Genomic DNA, 18829 nt, shown 5'->3' on the forward strand with positions numbered 1-18829 from the left:
AGATCTCAGTGACATTAACCATCAAAAATGCATAATACCCTCGATTTTATAATTATAAATGATTAAAGGAGCACTGTAATTCATGCATTATTTAGGCTATTTAGAGTTTAGTTTGAACAAACCCACTATAGCTTTGTCAGTTTTTGGTGAACTAAACAACAAATAAATAAGTTTTTATTATGCAAAGACAGAGAACAGACAGAAATACAGTAAATCCACAGAGTGTCTAGCACCGTGTAGAGGGAGGTGTTTTCTGGGTAACCAGTTGGCTTCTGGAAATACTGGCTCTCTCTCCTCTATCTTGCTGCTTTCTTAGTGTAGCATTTTCTCTTCTTCTTCATTGATTTCCCTTCTCCAAAATGTTAGGCATATTTTCTTCTTGGATAGCACCAGTCAAATCAGTAATTCTGGCTGTTCTCACTAATTCCTGCTAGTTTAACTTTTCACCAATTCCTGCTAGTTTAACTTTTCACCAGCACCTTTATTAAGTATGTTACAAACACCTTTACTTAAGCATGTGCACATGTTCATGTGCACTCACACACACACACACCCGTCTCCTTGATTCTCGCATCCTATTAATAACACTTAATATTAAGCTATCTTAAATTATAGTGCAGACTCCCAACCAAATTCACATTGATTTTAAATTATGAGGTGACAGGTTAGAATTTTATCACAAAGACTAAGCTTCTCCTTTCACTGCCTTTAGAAAGCAAAGAGGAAAAAATTAAACTCTTCAAAATCCAATCTATCACCTTATCTCTTTGGCTAATACTTCCAAGGCATTCATCAAGACCAGCACTGCTCAGAGAGAACTATTCATGCCCTGCTAATGGACTAGGCTTTTATTTAAATCGTGGCTAGAACATACTAATGGTATTGCACAGACCCGCTGATTTGCCTTGGGATAAAATAATCCAGCTTAACATCAACAAAATAAACACCCTTTTACAGCACTGCTTGAACTTAGTATTCACTCTAAAGTATATAATTCAGTGTTCTCTCTTATAAAATATAGTTGCTCTATGCAAATTTTTGAAATGTTAAGTTTTGTCTTCAATTCTATTTATGCTGATCTCCATATTGTTGGACATTTAATCCTTCAGAGCACTTGTATTCAACCGTGTAAAGAAATGCTCTTATAACTTGTCAAATTTTCGATAATTGCTTCTTCAGGTAATAAAACTATTCATGTAAACACCAGGATGTGTTTTGTGTTACTTCCTGGGAAACAACTTGATACTAGAGGAAACAGGAAGAAAATTAAATAATCTCATTCTAATAATTTACCTATCATCAAGGTCACAGAAATAATTAAGCACATTGACAAATATAATGCTTTTTTGTTTCCTTATACACTATATATGTATATTCCTAATTCAAAGAAGTATGAGGGATGAGGTTATTGTTGAAATGAATTTACATTCTTACAAACAAGGTAACACACAGGTCTTTAAAGAGAAAATATTAGATTAGAGTAAAATTAGATTTCCATTAGATTAAAATTAGTTCTATTAGTACTAATAAATATTAATATAAAAGTGTACAAAATATAATTAAGCCTCCTTACCCTAGTATTGACATGCATGTCCATTTGGATGAGAAATGGTGTTAATGCTGACGTTTGAGAATAACACTGTTCTTCTGAAGTTAATTTAATTTAGTCATGGACAGAAACATGGATTCCTATGATACTTGACCTATAATATCAAAAACTTAAAAATGAAAAGAAACCCAGGCATGAAATAGCAAACCTGCTCAAATTTTTCAAGTAGAGCATAACTACAAGGGTCCTGATTTATTCATTTTTCTACATGAAGGAAAACTGCCTTGAGAAAAAATATATGTTCTCATTTTAACACTTCTGAAAATAACACCGTTGTTCTCGATTGGAAGCTAATTTTGAATTGTAATGGCAATTACTAAAGTGAACTAGAAAAAGAAATATGGATAACATCGTTTCCATGGTTACAACCAATTGTGTTGTCTGATTGAGGTTCCCAAATGTAGGTTTTGTAACCAGCTGCACCGGAACCACCTGAAGCACTTGTTAAAAGCACCAATTCCTGAGTTCTATTTATTAAAAAAGAACCCAAAGTACTGTTCAAAAAGCTCCACAGATAATTATTATCTTCACCTAGTTTTCAGCACTATTGAGCACATTCCAATATTTCTTCCCTCCATTTGCTCATCTGTAAAGTACTCAAGGGAATAATTACTAATAAATATTTTAGAGTCAATAGAAAGAAATCAAGTGAGATTACATATAAAATTGATGATCATAACTGCAGTACTGAACAAGAGCCTAGATCCATACATCCATATCAGGGTCATTGCAGGCGGACAGGATGTAAAAGCTATGCTAATCATGGGATTACTTTGACTGTGAGGATGGGAAAGGGGTTTCCTTTTGGAAAGCATATGTGTACCTTGGTTACAGCTAGTGAAAATGTGGGCTGGAAAAAGGAGCCAGCAAGAAACATGCAGAAAGTTTTGAGAGAAAAGAGACATGGGGAAAATGAGCTGATCCCTTCCAACATGGAAATACTAAGGTAATGTTCCTTTTTCTCTGGTAGAAGCCACTGAAATACAGAGTTGGAAATACTGGAGAGCAAGAGTGCAAATTTGTATAGTACATCCAAAAGATAGTTGTAAAAACCCTGGAGGACTCAAGATTATCATAAGAGAAATGACGAGAGGGAAGAAAAGGGAGTATTTTCAACAGAAGCTATATGGCAGTCCAAAACATTTAATTGAAACATTCAAAAGTAGATGTGTCTGTATTTTACAATCTGAGCTGGGGAGTAGAACACAATGTTTAAATTAGTTCCTTTTCCAATTACATAATTTCATTATTCTATATTGTCATAGTAACTCTCGCCTACATCAACAATACACACCATGTGATATGGTTTGGATGTGTCCCTGCCCAAATCTCATCTTGAATTCCCACATGTTGTGGGAGGGACCCGGTGGCAGGTGATCAAATTATGGGGGTGGGTCTTTCCTGCACTGTTCTCGTGATAGTGAATAACTCTCATGAGATCTGATGGCTTTATAAGACAGAGTTTCCCTGAACAAGCTCTTTTTTTTTTTTTCTTTTTTTGCCTTCTGCCATCCACGTAAGATGTGACTTACTCCTCTGCCTTCCACCATGATTGTGAGGCCTCCTCAGCCATGTGGAACTGTAAGTCCAATTAAACCTTTCTTTTGTAAATTGCCTGGTCTCGGGTATGTCTTTATCAGCAGCATAAAAACGAACTAATACACCATGTCAGCAAAAGTGCCAGCTAGCCCTTCTGTTGGTCTGGTCGATTATTTGTCATGTCACTCTGAGCCTTTCTGTACATGAAGGTCCCTTTGATGTCAGCAACAAATTGAGGCTTATAATTAATAGGATCCCAGATCAGGAGGCTCAGGAAAACTTTAGGGGACGGGACACAACATTATTGCTCATCTAGAAATTTCCTTAAGGCTAAATATCAAAGGAAATGGTGTGTCTTCTTCTTATGTCACACCAGAAAGTATAGAGAATGTAACTTTAGGGAAAGTCATAGGTGAGAGTGGAACAAAAGAATGGCTTCTCTCTGCTCTTTTTGCACAACATGATTTCTTGCAAACAGAAGAAAAATACTGGCCCATGAATTTGTAGCTTGTAAAACTTTCCATAAAGTGATGAACTCTGAAAAGTATAAGATTTTTGCTTGCTTTATAAATCTGCAATACTATCTTAGTATCTGTATTTTTTTCTCCCATCACTGGCTAATACACTGCCATTTGATACTTAAGCTGGAGATGCACTCTTTGTAACCATCTACTTTTCATAAGAAATCATTAGAGATGTAATGTAAAAATCTACCTTGATTACAAACATGCACATTTTCCATGCTGCTAATATAAAATAAATGTCATACATTTGACCAGCTTTTCTTGCCAAAAGAGTTGATATTAAGGAGTCATTAAGAAAACCTAAATCATGGACCATTATTCATTCAACAGTCAAAAAAAAAAAAAGCATCTGTGTCTTAGATGCTATTAACGCATGCTAAATGCCAGTTATAATGATCCCATTAAATCAGATGTGATGAATAGTTCATGATGTCTGACTTTATGTTATTTCTGGAACTTCTGTTTATATTCTTTCTGGAAATAATGGTCCAAGGCCTTATCTGCCTAGGGGCTTTACTGCTTTTTTTTTTTTTTTTTTTTTTTTTTGCTTTTTTTCCCACAAGGTTTCTTTGATTCTAGCTCCAGGGAGCTATATTTTTCTATCCAGACACTGAAGACAGAAAGGTCATCTCAAAAACACTGTAAAGAGGCCATTGTTTCTTTGCCTTCTTAAACCAGAGGTGGAAAATGAACAAGAAATCTTTCTGAGTGCAAAAAGATATAACCTAAAAGCCTTTCAGCACCCATCCCATATTTCATTCATTATGTTCATTGTTCTGGCGGCAAACATTTCCTATTCTACTCTCATTGTAATCCTTCCATCTCCAGTAGTTTGTCTTGGGGATGTAGTTACTGTGCAGTATCAAAAGCAGTCAATTAAGATGATTTTTAAGAGCTATCTCGTGAAGTAGGAACTCTTTGTTTAGTGCTGTCAACCCAATAACAAATGAAGATTAAATAGTGGTTCATCTGGGCAGGATGGCGTGAGGCTTGGAATTCTTTATTTAACAAGTAGGCTTTCCACAGTACCTACCTTGTCAGGGATTGCTGCTGAGTCTACCAGAACTCAGGAGGCCCAGATAAACAGAAACTATGTTTGAGGACAAGAGGAGAAGAACTAAGGCATTTTATGCATGCTAACAGAGATTGAGAAAGTATTTCTCGTTAGTTTGGCATGCATATAGAGAGACTTCTAAGAAAATGAATGATGCCAAAGAGGTTATAGTGATTAGAATGAAACTGGAGCCCTAACCAGAAGGAAGCAAAGACACCAGCGTGAATTTCCAAGGAACTATATATATAAGAAATATGCCAGCATTCTTTTGATAGGTAACAAATTATTGGGAAATGAAAAGACTCCAAGAGAAAAAAAAAGGGGGTGGGGTGTAGGGGAAGAAGAGAAACACTACAAGGAGAGACAAAATAGGCAATGAAAATATTTAGGAGGGGATTTAATCAGCAACCAAAAGTCAAAATTTAAAACTTGCCCCATCTCTTTTTTGATACCTGGTGCACACACAGAAAAATGTTACTTGTGTTATCCTAAATGTAAACTAGGCCTAAAGTATTAGTGCAATAATCCCCTCTTGTCTACAGGGATCCAAGATCCCCAGTGGATCCCTGAGACCTCAGATAGCACCAAACGCTATATATACTGTGTTTTTTCTATCTGATGGTGGAGATGACAACTAAGTGACTAACGCGGGCAGGTCATGCATACAGTGTGAGCAGGCTGGACAAAGGAATGATTCACTTCCCGGGCAAGATTGCATGAGATTTCATCTCGCTACCCAGAACGGCATGCAATTTAAAACTTTTGACATTCACAGTGACACCTGGAAAAAAAACCATGGGTCACTTTGCAAATATATGATAGTGGTAAGAGGTCCTAAATAGGTGAAAAGGATCAGACAGGCCTAGAATAAGTCAAGATTCAGGGTTTGGATCTCCATTGCCATAAGACAGATAGGCATCTTCCTAGCTGTTGTCCGGTTTCAGTTATTCATGAAACGCCTTCTCTCCTCCTTCTTTCCTAAAATGTACCATTTAAAATGCTGCTCTGTGTAGTAAGAAGATAAGAGTTTGATGAGATAAAGTTTGCAACAGCTAAAAAAGAAGTTTAGTGAATGGGAGCAGTTCACAGACTGTGCAAATTGTCTGTTAAGTGGCACTTTATGGTTCAGCAGAATCCATGAGAGTTCTATCTGGAATTTCTATCAGGCCCCATTCAGCAGGAGCTGGTTCCCTGGAATCCAGCATTTAAAAAACAACAACAAAAAAAAATTGGTGTTGTATCTATCTTCCTGGATAAACAATGACAGCTTCAACCCATTTGAGCTACCTTCCTGAACAATGCCATCAATTATCCCCAAGTGTGGATTAAAGGATATAGTTCTAGGGAGATAGGAAATAAACCCTCTAAAATGTTGTCTAAAACAAACAAACAAGCTTGTAAATTGTTTATTTCTGGAATTTTCTTTTTAACATTTTAGACCAGGAATGAGCATGGGTAACTGAAACTGCGGAAAAAGAAGCCTCAGATAAGGGTGAACTACTATAAGCAACAGTAATATTTATTGATGCAAAAGTAATCATTAATAAATAGATTTTGTACATAACGTGTTAATGAATGCATAGGAGAAGTTGATTGAATCAGGCTTTCTTATTCCGTGAGGAAATCATAGACTCTTTGTGCTCAAAGAAACTTTGAAGTGACCTTGTCCAGCCACCACCTATGCATATGCTTGAATCAAGTTCCATGGGTCACAATTATCAATTGCTGACAAGACACCTAGATAAGAAAGTTACAGAGAATTCCTGTAACAATATTGCCCAAAATAATAATTAGAGATTTGATGTATGTTAGTTACATTAAGGTCCTTTTGATGAACAATCCCTATCCAATCGTTACTGGAAAAATATAATTACAAACAAAATCTCCCAATCCAGAAATCCTCTCCACAAAGGCAGTAGAGAGAAAAAACACTTTTGTTATTGAATGAGCATTAAGCCAGAATGCGACATATGCATCACAGGCAATCCACTACATGATTACAAAGAAGAAAGAAATTCACCTTTTTATATAGTCAAGTACATACAACCCATTACATACAAGTGTTCAAGATAAATAATAACTGGTGCTCAAGTAAGAAGGCCTGACAGCACCGTTTGTGACCCATAGTTTATGCTAACTTTACCTGGTAGTTGGGGTGACCATCTATGTTAGCTAATTGACTTTTTACATTTCAAAGAGCTGGTTCCCAGGTCTTGATAAAGACATTACTGGGTCATAAGGTTGACAAAAGCCATCTTCAAAATGTTTTATACACATTTTCAAAGAGAGAGGAAAGTACTTACAAGGTTTCTGAAGTAAATGCTCTGAGAAAAAGGAGGGGGTGGAAATCTTATTAAGCCTATTATTTGTAAATTCGTATTTGTCCCTCCACCCTCCAGGTGTCTTTCCACCCTCCTGCTTAACTTTCCTCAGATTACCTCCAAATCAGCCCAACTCTTCACCTGCTGATCTTCCAACAATTCTTTCTAGAGTGTCTGGTGTTATCTGAAGTATGAGGCGGAGGATCTGTTAGGCTCTGAAATTGGAACCAAAATGTGTTTTGGAATATGCCTTTTAAAAATGTGTAAAGGATTCATTGCCTTCAGGATTTTCTCATTTTGCATTGCCAAGAAATCCCTCTACAGGTGTAACCATCTGCTAAAATTCTCTGTCCACCTCTTGACATATTTCTGACAATATCGCCTTCCTCACATCCTTCTAAAAGGATTCTCATTTTCTCCATACCCCATTTATCAGATCCAGCATTCTCCTGGATCCCTATTGCCAATTTCCAGCCCATTCTTCTGAAAGCTTCCTTTAATAACTCATCCTCCTCTGGTCTGTGAAATCTAGTCATCTATCCCACATTTTTCAACCATTTTGTTCACCATCCACTGACACCCAGTCATTTTTGCCATAATGGGAGGTAACAAAAATGGCTATACTTATGAACTATTCACCAGCTGTATATCATAAATTCTTAACTTCTTTAGCAATTCTTCTCACTTATCTAACTTCTCAGGTGGCCACATTCTGCATCTTAATTTCTACCGCTAGAAAATTTACCAGTTATATTTCACTCTTCTTAACACAGTCCTCTACCCTACAACCTCTTTATTCTTTTGCGCTCTTGATTTCATCCTCCAGAATGATCTCCCAGATACAGATCAAACTTTATGCTTTAGTTTATGTACTCTGCTGGTGCTGCTGCAAAACTTTCCTTTAATCTTACTTCTGTCTATTCTTCTACTTAAGACAACTTTACTGAATCTCCATTTTCTGCAAAATAAATTTCAAGTTGGTTAACATAACCTTTTTGCATGTTAGCTTTGACTACCTCTTCCAACTTCATTTCCAGGCACTTCACCTACACTCTATTTATATCAGAATGCTTGTTCAAATATACCAATCACTTTAATTCCCCCATCCCATTATTTATGATTTTCTTTGTAAATAGAAAATTCTTTTTCTCTTTTAAATCTCTTTTACATGATTTTTTCCAATTTTCTTTCAATTCCCTGGTCAGGCCATTGGCCTGATCGGATCAGTTGATATTTAACGTGCATCTGAATCATGATATCTTCCATCTGTTCTCTTCTTCTCTATTCTCTTCCCATTCCAAAGCAATCATCCAAACACCCCAATTGGAATACATAAAACATCGCTTAACATTTATTGTCTTCATTTTATGAATAATATTAGTCTCTACAATCTAATGCCAACCAATTTTTCCAGCAATATTCATTTTACTTATATAAACATTTTTCAAATTAGTTTATGCATTGTTCTAGAGATATATCTCTCCCACCTCTAATTTACTAGTAATTTCTTATTCTATGTGTTTCTAAAGCCAAAAGATATTCTCCTTTAAACTTTTCTTGACCACTGTCATATAATGTGATTTATCCCTTCTGTAACTTATAATTTGATGTCTTACACCTCATACTTTGTTCTAGTGCTGTTTTGTACATCTAAGTACCATTTCATGATGAATAAGTAAAGTCTGAATTTCATTAAAATGTAGTTTATTAAAAGTGTTTATATTTGTCATTATGTTTCTGTTCATTCTATTGTTTCATCTTGCTAACTAAGAGAAGTAAAGGTGTGCATGGCTTATTGAGGGAGGTCATTTTGGAACAACCTTCCAGTGAGTAAGTATCAGAGTTGCAGTCAGACTGTAAGAAGATAAACTTCTAAGGTAAAGTATAGAGAAAAATGACAGTCTTAATTGGCCATCTGCAAATAACACATGACATTTCACAATGTAAAACTAATTTTGACCAGAATATACCAGTTTTAATTTATAGGTAACTTAATACTACTTTACTTATGAGATATTCATTAAGTAAATATGGCCTCTTGGATTTTAATTGTTGCTTTAGAAAGTCATGAAACTCAATGGTTGATATCACTATATAGTTATGCTATTTATCCTCACCTGGTCTTCTGCTTTTTCTCAAAAATTTATACGTTCAACCCGTTACTCCATAAAATTTCTACATCTTCCACTCATAACCAAAGCGCCCCAGTTTCTTGTGTTATACCCCAATGACTTCATCGCTATGACTTCCTTTCAGTCTCAAAGGAAGAATAGTTCTTTTCTTTTCCTAAACTAAGCAAATTTGTACTTTGGTTCCATTTCTTGTTAGTCTCCTCACAAACCCTGGGTCTCTTCACAAACCCTGGGTCATCAGCAGATAAAACTTACTTTCACTTGGCGTCATGTTCTCCCTTTTTAATGTTAAGACAAACATGCAAACCAACAAAATCCTTAGAGTATTATTCTCTCAATTTCTGTTTCTCTAACAAAAGCTTCAGAAAGCCTATATTATACCTTATGCTTGAAAAAAGATGTGTGTCTTGGTGTTGTCACTGACTGGCTGTGTAACTTTTAACAGGTCATGTGACCCACCTGAGTTTCAGTTTGCTTATTTAACATAAAATTAGTCTTATCACCCAAAATGTTGTAAACTAAAATAACAACAACAACAAACAAGGAATGTCCTATTCAATATTTATCTCTTTGCAAATGAATCTAGAATATTTCTGAGCAAAATCTCTTTAAGTCAAGTCTTGCATGTTTAACACTGTGCTTGTCTTTGCTACAGGACCGCTTTTCCCCCGCTATTTTATTCAAAGGTGCACTATTCTTACAGCCATTTTAGAATCATGTTTCTTCCCTACTTTCTATTATGCAATGAGTCACTAGGTCTAAGTGATTCTCCCTTTCTCTTTTCTGATACTATTTGACTTTTGACTAAATAATAGTTTCTAAACATTTTTTCACTCCTGTATTCAGCTCCTTTTCCAATCTATTGTTGTTAGCCATGTTTTATAAACAACATAAATTTTCTCCATTAAAATCCTTCAACTGCTTCCCAGTGCCAACCAAATTAAACTAATATTTATCATTCTTTCAATATGCTCTGATACTCAGGTTCATATTTTGCTATTAATATTTTACTTGAGTCAAACAGAACTATTTACCCTCCTTTGCATATATCCCTTGCCTTTTAGCCTCCGGCCCTTTGCTCTTACCCTTATTTTTCTCTGTAATCTCATCTCATTCATCTTACCTGTGGAAATTCAGCTGCATTCTGATTGTAACATTCTCTTCTCTTTAGTCAGAAATTATCTTATTCTTTTCTGAACACAATTATATTGTGTTCTATTCCTTTCATAGCTGACGTCCTCAGACAGTACCACCAAATTAAACATTAAATATTCCATATTCCCAATAACCACTCCACATACACATAAATGTATTAGAAGAAAGATTATTAATGGTTCTATGTACTTAGTATCTTTCAGAGTAGACAGTCAGTGTTTTGAAATAGGTAAATTTCAAAAATAAGCATAACACCTACTGCTTAATGGAAGTAGAGATATAGATTAGAGATAGGCATAGATATAAATTTGCCAGTTAACTAATATCAATCTCTATAAACACATTCTTGTTTTTTTTTTTTTTTTTTTTTTTGAGATGGAGTCTCACTCTGTTGCCCAGGCTGGAGTGCAATGGTATGGTCTCGGCTCACTGCAACCTCCGCCTCCCAGGTTCAAGCGATTCTCCTGCCTCAGCCTCCCGAGTAGCTGGGATTACAGGCACCCACCACCACGCCTGGCAAATTTTTGTATTTTTAGTAGAGATGGAGTTTCACCATGTTGGCCAGGCTGGTCTTGAACTGCTGACCTCATGATCCGCCTGCCTCAGCCTCTCAAACTGCTGGGATTACAGGCATGAGCCACTGTGCCTGGCCTATAAACACATTCTTTTAAATAAATATAAGGCCTTACAGTGATCTGCCTCTGAGAGCCCAGATTTCAGATGGTCTCCTGGACAGGGTATTCATTATAAGTTATTTAAATGGAAAGTTATTTTACAGATATTTTATTCAATCCACTTATTTTATAGATTAAAAACAGATGCCCAGAAGTATTGAGGGACATTTTGTCTGCTTCTCTATGCTTCTGCTCAGTTAAGCATTTCCATTTGTATTGTGCCTAGGATAGGCACAATTTTTAGGATATGACCTGTTAATTAGGTATTTAGGACTTCTTTCTCAAATTAGAATGTTCTCTAATCTGGCAGAGGGACAGCAAACTGTTTCCTCTTTACTTTTCAGCTATCACTAAACAAACTATTTTTCTGATTTTCTCTCTGCTTTTTTCATGGCCAATCAGGAAACTTTTGGTATAATTAGGTAAAGAGAATAAGTCACAAAGTTCTCCCTTCCCTTCAGCTATCAGTAAGTTAGTTTGGGAATGTTTAAGCTATTTTTTTTTGAAATAATTCCAATCTACACATTAATTTTTAACTGATAACAAATGATACGATTCCTTATAAGTGGCTATTATAACAAATGATACAATTCCTTATAAGAGGCTATTCCTCTAATTGAAAGGAATAATATGGAACCAAGCTAGGATTTTTGTAGGGTAGATCTAGAAGGAAATATATCCATGTGGCACAGAGTCCTGTCTTCTAGGTGGTGGCAGTCCCAACATAAGCATTGCCTAAATTTTTAGGAGGGAAAGATTTTCAAGATGAGCTAAAGTCTTTGAGGAGAAGTCCCTCTACGGTTTGAATACGTATCCACTACCAAAGCTCATGTTGAAATTTAATTGCCATTGTAACAATATTAAAAGAGTGGACTTTTAAAAGGTGATTAAGTCACGAGGGCTCCACCCTCATGGGTGGAATTAAAGCTGTTATGAAAAGGCAAGTTCTGTCCCCTCTTGCCCTCTCCCTTTTTGCTCTTCAGCGTTCCACATGTGATGACAAGGCAAGAAGGCCCTTGCCGGAGGCCAGCACCTTGATAATGGACTTCCTAGCCTCTAAAACTATGAGCCAATAACTTTCTGCTTATTATAAATTACTCAGTCTGTGGCATTCTGTTATAGAAGTACAAAATAGACTAAGAGAAGCCCCCTAATTGAAAGGAACTGGAAGGAACTAGGAGAAAGTCAGGACTCAAGTGCAGTGGAGCACAGCGGGGAGGGTGGTGCTCCACAGAAATCCGGCTTCAGCTAGTCAAGAAAAAACAAAATCTGTGTTATAAGAACCTGAAAGAAAGAAAATAAATAACAGCTAGTAAAGTCAGTTGACCAGAATCTGCAGAATAGAAGATAATATAAACTAGAACATTGGGAATGGAATCAGCCACATTTTTCTAGGTCTATTTGTCAGTGGGGTTGGGACACAAAATGTTTCTCTTTATCTAGCTGTCCAGAAACTAATCCAAAAAAGTGGACATCTGAGTTTGGGCTGGAATAGGAAAAGTCCAACAGAAATCACACGCAGTCTCTAAACTCCATTAGTAAGTAACTGTAAACTCCATTTTTAAGTAACAAATCACAGATAATAACTTGAAAATAATTAATAAATATTGCCAGACAAGCTCTTAAAATATATCATTAAAACAACCAATTCAATATGTGAGAATATATGTTAAGACATTTGAAATTCTAAAAGTCAAAATCAAAATGTAAAAATAAGTTATTATAAGACATTACTTGTAATATTACTGTGTACTCTGTTGTATTCTGTATTTAGACTTGATTATATGTTTTAATAACATAACTTTATTGGATAATATAATTGCTATTTGTAGACTGGTTAGTATAATTTATTAGTTCATAATTATGTGATATATAATTTATATATTTATAATGTATTGGTTAATATATTTTCAATTTGTAAGATATTACTTGTAATATTACTGTATACTCTGTTATGTTCTATATTTAGTCTTGATTATATGTTTTAATAATATAACTTTATTGGTTAATGTAATTTCAGTTTGCATTTGTAAAGAAAATATTTCTCTAATGTGGTCCAGAAAAAATCCTATATGAAAAGCTGGCCTGGGGATAGCTAAGAAAATATCTGGGACAACTAGTTTATGGTAACAAAAACTAAAGAATTGTAGTAAGAATAGTAGTTTATTATTTAGGAGTTTATTATTTATATCTACTTCTCTTCCAGGAATGCTACCTCCCAAATACTACTCACTTAATAAATATTTTTGATTAATTGAATTTTAAATTCTGTCTTATTGCATTAGAATGTTTGTTTTATTATAGGACTTGTGGATCAGACAGACATGAGTTTGAAGCCCAAATGTACCTCTTAACATCTATATGTCACTGGAGATATTAGCTAACTTTCCTAATGCTTAAGTTTCTCATCTAAACATGAAAATTACTAAGACCTACTTTATTTAGTTGTCTTGAGGACTTAATAGCATAAAATATGTCATTGTTAACTTACTCTCTGACGTGGAATTCCATAACATTATTCTGTTTGAATTGGCAAAGTTAAATGATGAAAACAAAAATGTCTATTTTATCATTACAATCAAGTTTCCCAACACATTTACCTAACACGTATTTGATTGTGACACTATATGGAATTGCAAAATCCTGAGTTGCTTTTCACTGTTTGGATGGTAATTTTCTCTAAAACCTTTCCTGGGTTTAAAAACAAAAGGGCTTTTCTGACTGGACACACTCATCAAGGGAAAAGATTGAATGTCTCATCAGGCAGTACGCCCCTGACTGTTTTAAGCACAAGTCCTCCTGCAGAACTCTTAGTTTTGCTCACTGAACCACAAAATTAAAGTACCAAGGAAGAAATCCAGAATAGCAACAATGCCAAAATATGTATCACGTAATACCAAATAGCTTCAAAATTTCTGTATTTACAAAAAGTTTAACAGATGAAATAAACGAAAGTTTTATGGTCTAAGAAAGGAAACACAATTTCAGTTAACTAGCACTTTTCTACTATTCTAAGCCTTTTAGTAAGTGCAGAGGGAATTTGCACTTACTGAAGTATATCAGTGAAAAGATAATTTGTCTTTGAATAGAGTACTTTTATCCTATTAATTTCTACCATTATGGTGGGAGATAAGATGTAAGCCAATGACTAACTGAAAATTAAGGTCCAAAAGAGAGAAAGAAAAAAAAGAATACCTTATGTCACATTATATAACATGTATGCTAAAATAATTTTATATAACCATTTATTACAATCAGTGTCAATTATATGCACTTAATTGTGCTTGATTTGTCTTTATGGTTATTACAAATCAGTCCCTTTAACAGTAACATTTTATTATTTTTTCATAAAGAACAGAAAACGTGATCTAGAGCAGATATAATAATGATGAAAAAAGGTTAAAAGGTTAAAAGGATAAGTAAAGCTAACTTCAAGAACTTGAATTACTTAATGGTACAATGTACATTATTTGGGTGATGGTTAGATTAAAAGCCCAAACTTCACCTTTACATGATATACACATATACAAAAACTGCCCTTGCACCCCTTAAATTTATACAACTAATAATAAAAAAGCTTTAACTGGATATACTGGATATTTATTTCTTAAAACTATAGCAATTCCTCTGAGATATTCTAGATATGATGCTAAATAATGAAATTGATGTCTTTTGAAAAACAATAATGACTAAGGAGAAAATATCTAGAATGCTAATTTGAACAAATGATATTTTGAAATCCAAAGAAATTTTCACTAAAGATAAATAAGTACTGAGTAAATTACTCATCAGGAAAATTGGGAGGTAAACTTTCTAAATTTTATTATAAAATATTCAGATATATAAAAAGCAAAAAATAATGCAAGGTTACACATATGCACTACCCATGTTAAGAATAAAACATGACCAATTCAGTTTAAACCCCCCGTATATGTTGCCAAATGTATTTTATCCTCTTCTACAAACAGGTAACCACTATCATTAATGTAATATTTGTCATTTTCTTGAATTTGTTTATTTTACATAAATATACATACACACAGTTATATTTTCTCTTTTCACTTTATTTGGCTTACTGTGTCTTTTTTCTAACTTTGGGGAAAACTTAGCTCATTAATTTTCAGTTTTTCTTCTTTCCTTACAGAAACATTTAAAGCAATATATTTTTATCTAGTTATTACATTAGATACTTTTCTTAAGTTTTGTTATCAGTGACAGTTATTCGCTGTCATGGAGTCCCAAATATGTTCCCTTTTCTGTTACATTTTATTTGATATTGTTTAGAAGGTATTTATTTTACACTTTCTTCTAAAATAGATTCCTAGCTTTATTGCATTGTAGTATAACCCTAAATTACATTAAACCAAATCTTTGAAATTTTTGTGACCCTATTTACGGCCTCGTACATGGTCAGCTTTTGTAAATGTTCCATGAATGCATGTGAAAAATGTGGCCAATTATTTCTAACAAAAAGTATCAATATCTGTAAACAGCTACTTCTGTTTAAGACAGTTGGCAGTACATTGGAATTGTACTTTTGATTATTCTATTGAAGTACACTGGAAAGCACTTATGAGATAAATGTGCAAAGCTATTCATAGCAGTCTGCTTGAAAGAAAATTAATATCAACCAAGAGAAAAGGAGGGAAAAGAAAGGCAAAGGCAAAGGCAAAGAAAGGAAAGGAAAGGAAAAGGTCTGAGTGTTCACTATACAGTGCCTACATCAGCAGTGTAGACTTGGTAGTGGTTTAAGAGGAATTTTCTACCTACTAGTTTATATAGTATTACATTGTTCACTTCCATGTTACTTCAACAAAACATATGGAGTAAAGGAAAGGAATTGGGTGGTAGAATTATGAAAGAAAAATTATGCACCATAATTTCCATTCAAATTTCTTTTCCTGCAACAATGATGTGTTAGTTTGTTCAATAAAGAATATGAAAAGCCATTTCTAATCCAGAATAGAAAACTGAGCTTCTGCATAACACCAATAACACGGGAATGGTCATTTGCAGAGGGATTCTAGAAATAAGTAGGAGATGGAATCAATGTGTCATAGTGGCTGATTCTATCTATGGAAACAATAAGTTTAGGAAAAAAATTAAGAAAGGTGGTCAAGTTATAGAGATGGACAACAAAGTGAATTGTGCTACCATTTACTCAGCTAAGTAAAACAAGAGGAAGGAAAAATTTTTAGGGGAAGGAAAGTGGCTGTGAATGCTGAGTTTACCCATAGCATTTAGGTGAAAAAGTTTGGTAGATAACTGACTGTGAGTGTCACATTATATGTATATATTTGTGCATAAATCGGTGCTTATTTCATAGTTGAAATAATAGAATTAAATGACATTTTTGGTATAAAAATTTATACTTGAAATATATGAACACTTTGCTCTTCTACTGTCACCAGTTTCAGCTCTGATGTTAGTTATTGTTGAAATCATTGACATTATCAGCAGTTATGCCAGCTTCAGGGTCTGTGCATCCCAAGATACTTAATTTTCATTAAATCATTAACACTTCCAAATTAGATTAGAAATAAGCCAAGGGATTGCTAGTGGGGAAGAAGGCCACAAAAAGGGCTTAGTTACTAATATACTAGATATGTAAGCTGACATGATTTTTTAAACAGCTTTATTGAGGTGCACCTGACATAGAATAAACATCACATATTCCCAAATGGACAACTTGAAGAGTTTTGACAAACGTATACACTATGAAATTATTACCATAATTAAGATAAGGAACATATGTATTGCCCTCAAAATTTCTTCATGCTCTTTGAAATTCCTATTTCTGATCTTCCCTACACACATGCCCTCTACCCTCTGTCCCTAAGCAATATGTGATATACCTCCTGCCATTATAAAGTTGTTTTTACTTTCCAGAAATTTATAAAAGTGGAATCATGCAATATATGCTCATTTCTGTTTGCCTTTAAGCAAAAATTATATTGAGTTTCATCCATATTGTTAGATGCTTCAATGATTTTTTACTGCTAAGTAGTATTTCATTGTATTGATATACCGCAATTTGTCTATCCCTTCACCTGGATTTATTTGGGTTATTTCCAGTTGTTGTTAATAACAAACAAAGCTGTTATGAACATTCTTTGAGAAGTCTTTGTATAAACATATGCTTTCATTTCTCCTGGGTAAATACTTAGAGGAGTGAAATGGCTGATTCATTTTGTAGAGGTATGTTTATCCCTTAAAAAAATACTGTCTAACTCTTTCATAAAGGTATAACATTTGTATTATGAACATAAGTATATGAGAATTCTAGTTGGTTTACATCCTTGCCAATAGTTAGTATGGTCAGTCTTTAAAAATTTTTAACACTCTAACTGATATTTCACTGTGGGTTTAATTTGTAGTTTCCCAATAATGATGTTGAGTAGTTTTATCATGTGTTTATTTGCCGTCTGCATATCTTCTTTCTGAAGTGTCTGTAAAATATTTTTGCCTATATTTAATTGGGCTGTCTGTTCTTCATATATTCTATATGCAAGTCTTTTTATCAAATATGTGACTTGCAAATGTGGTCTGACTTTTCATCCTCTTAGTAGTGTCTTGAAGTACAGAGGCTCTTACTTTTCCTGAAACCAATTTCAATATTTTATTTTATGCATCATGCTTTCAATGTTGTTTCTAAGAAATCTTTGCTTAACCAAAGGACACAGATTCTCTCCTATGTTTTACTCTAGAAATGTTTGTTTTAGGTGACACATTTAGGTCTACGATCCAGTTTTGGGTAAATTACTGGATGCAGCACAAGATACTGATACAAGTTCATTGTTTTACATGGGAATATTTAGTTGTTTCAGCACATGAGTAGAAAATACCTTTCTCCATGAATTGCATTATGTGGTCTTTATTTTTACTTTAAAAGGGCAACCATGCATGATGATATATGATACTATCTCTTATAAAACTTTTCAAGTGGTAAAAATGACTTATAAGAGTATGAATTACCTTAAAACAGGGAACAAATGAAAAAGAATGACCTGAAGTCCTCAAATGGATTAATATTGAGTCAAAGTTGAGAATCTCCTACCTGTTAATCCTTACAGTAAGACAAATATTGTTTGTCTGAAATGTAATAAGTTAACTTTCTGGAGGCAGGAAACTAATTAGATAGTCCCATCTTATTCCAGAGGTTCTGTGATTGTAGAAAGATCTGGGAGTGAATGCCCCTTTCCAACTGCAGTTAGCATTTATCAGTAGAATTTAGGATACTATGTTTTGTCACACTCAACTTGAGGAATCATTATATCTTCAAAATTAAATTTATTAAGATTGATAGTTGAGAAAAAGATTATTATTTGCATTTTGGCATCTATATATTGCAAATCAAATGTGATATGTTGGTAAGAAACAGAGCTCAAATACCAAGAGAGGTAAAGATTGTTTTGATACTAATTAGTGTTGCCAGAGTGAAAACTTACTCACATGTGATTCCTGTTAGGATCGAGGTTTATTAATCACTTTTGTTTAGTGAGACACTTCTGAGAGATGCTGCCATGAGTTAAATAAACATTATGTAAAATTTTTAAAATAATAATTTCATCCAAAATTGAGCTCAATTCACCTTTCAGGGATATATGAACAATCTAAAGGTGTGATCAGAATTCTCAGGATTAAGTAGAAGCAATTCTACTGTTTTCTGTGTTAGTTATCAAAAATATCCGCTCTGTGATTCTCCAGGGATTTGCTACCATCTTGACTGTCTGAAAAAGAATTTGATATGTCATATTCTCTATTCTGTTCATATTTTAATATCTGAAGCCTATGCTCATGATCCAGACATTTACAGTAATT

General features: G+C 34.2%; 1 long non-coding RNA gene across 1 annotated transcript in view; it reads left to right on the forward strand.

The window, feature by feature from the left end:
• LOC129060010 (uncharacterized) overlaps positions 1-18829 on the forward strand; it is a 132890-nt gene that overhangs the window by 17066 nt on the left and 96995 nt on the right. The window contains exons 2-3 of the long non-coding RNA XR_008526317.2: positions 2444-2555; positions 3131-3190. This is a non-coding gene — a long non-coding RNA (uncharacterized LOC129060010). The remainder of the gene's footprint in view (positions 1-2443; positions 2556-3130; positions 3191-18829) is intronic.

Source organism: Pongo abelii, chromosome 5, assembly GCF_028885655.2.
Source record: "Pongo abelii isolate AG06213 chromosome 5, NHGRI_mPonAbe1-v2.0_pri, whole genome shotgun sequence".
Classification (NCBI taxonomy): domain Eukaryota; kingdom Metazoa; phylum Chordata; class Mammalia; order Primates; family Hominidae; genus Pongo; species Pongo abelii.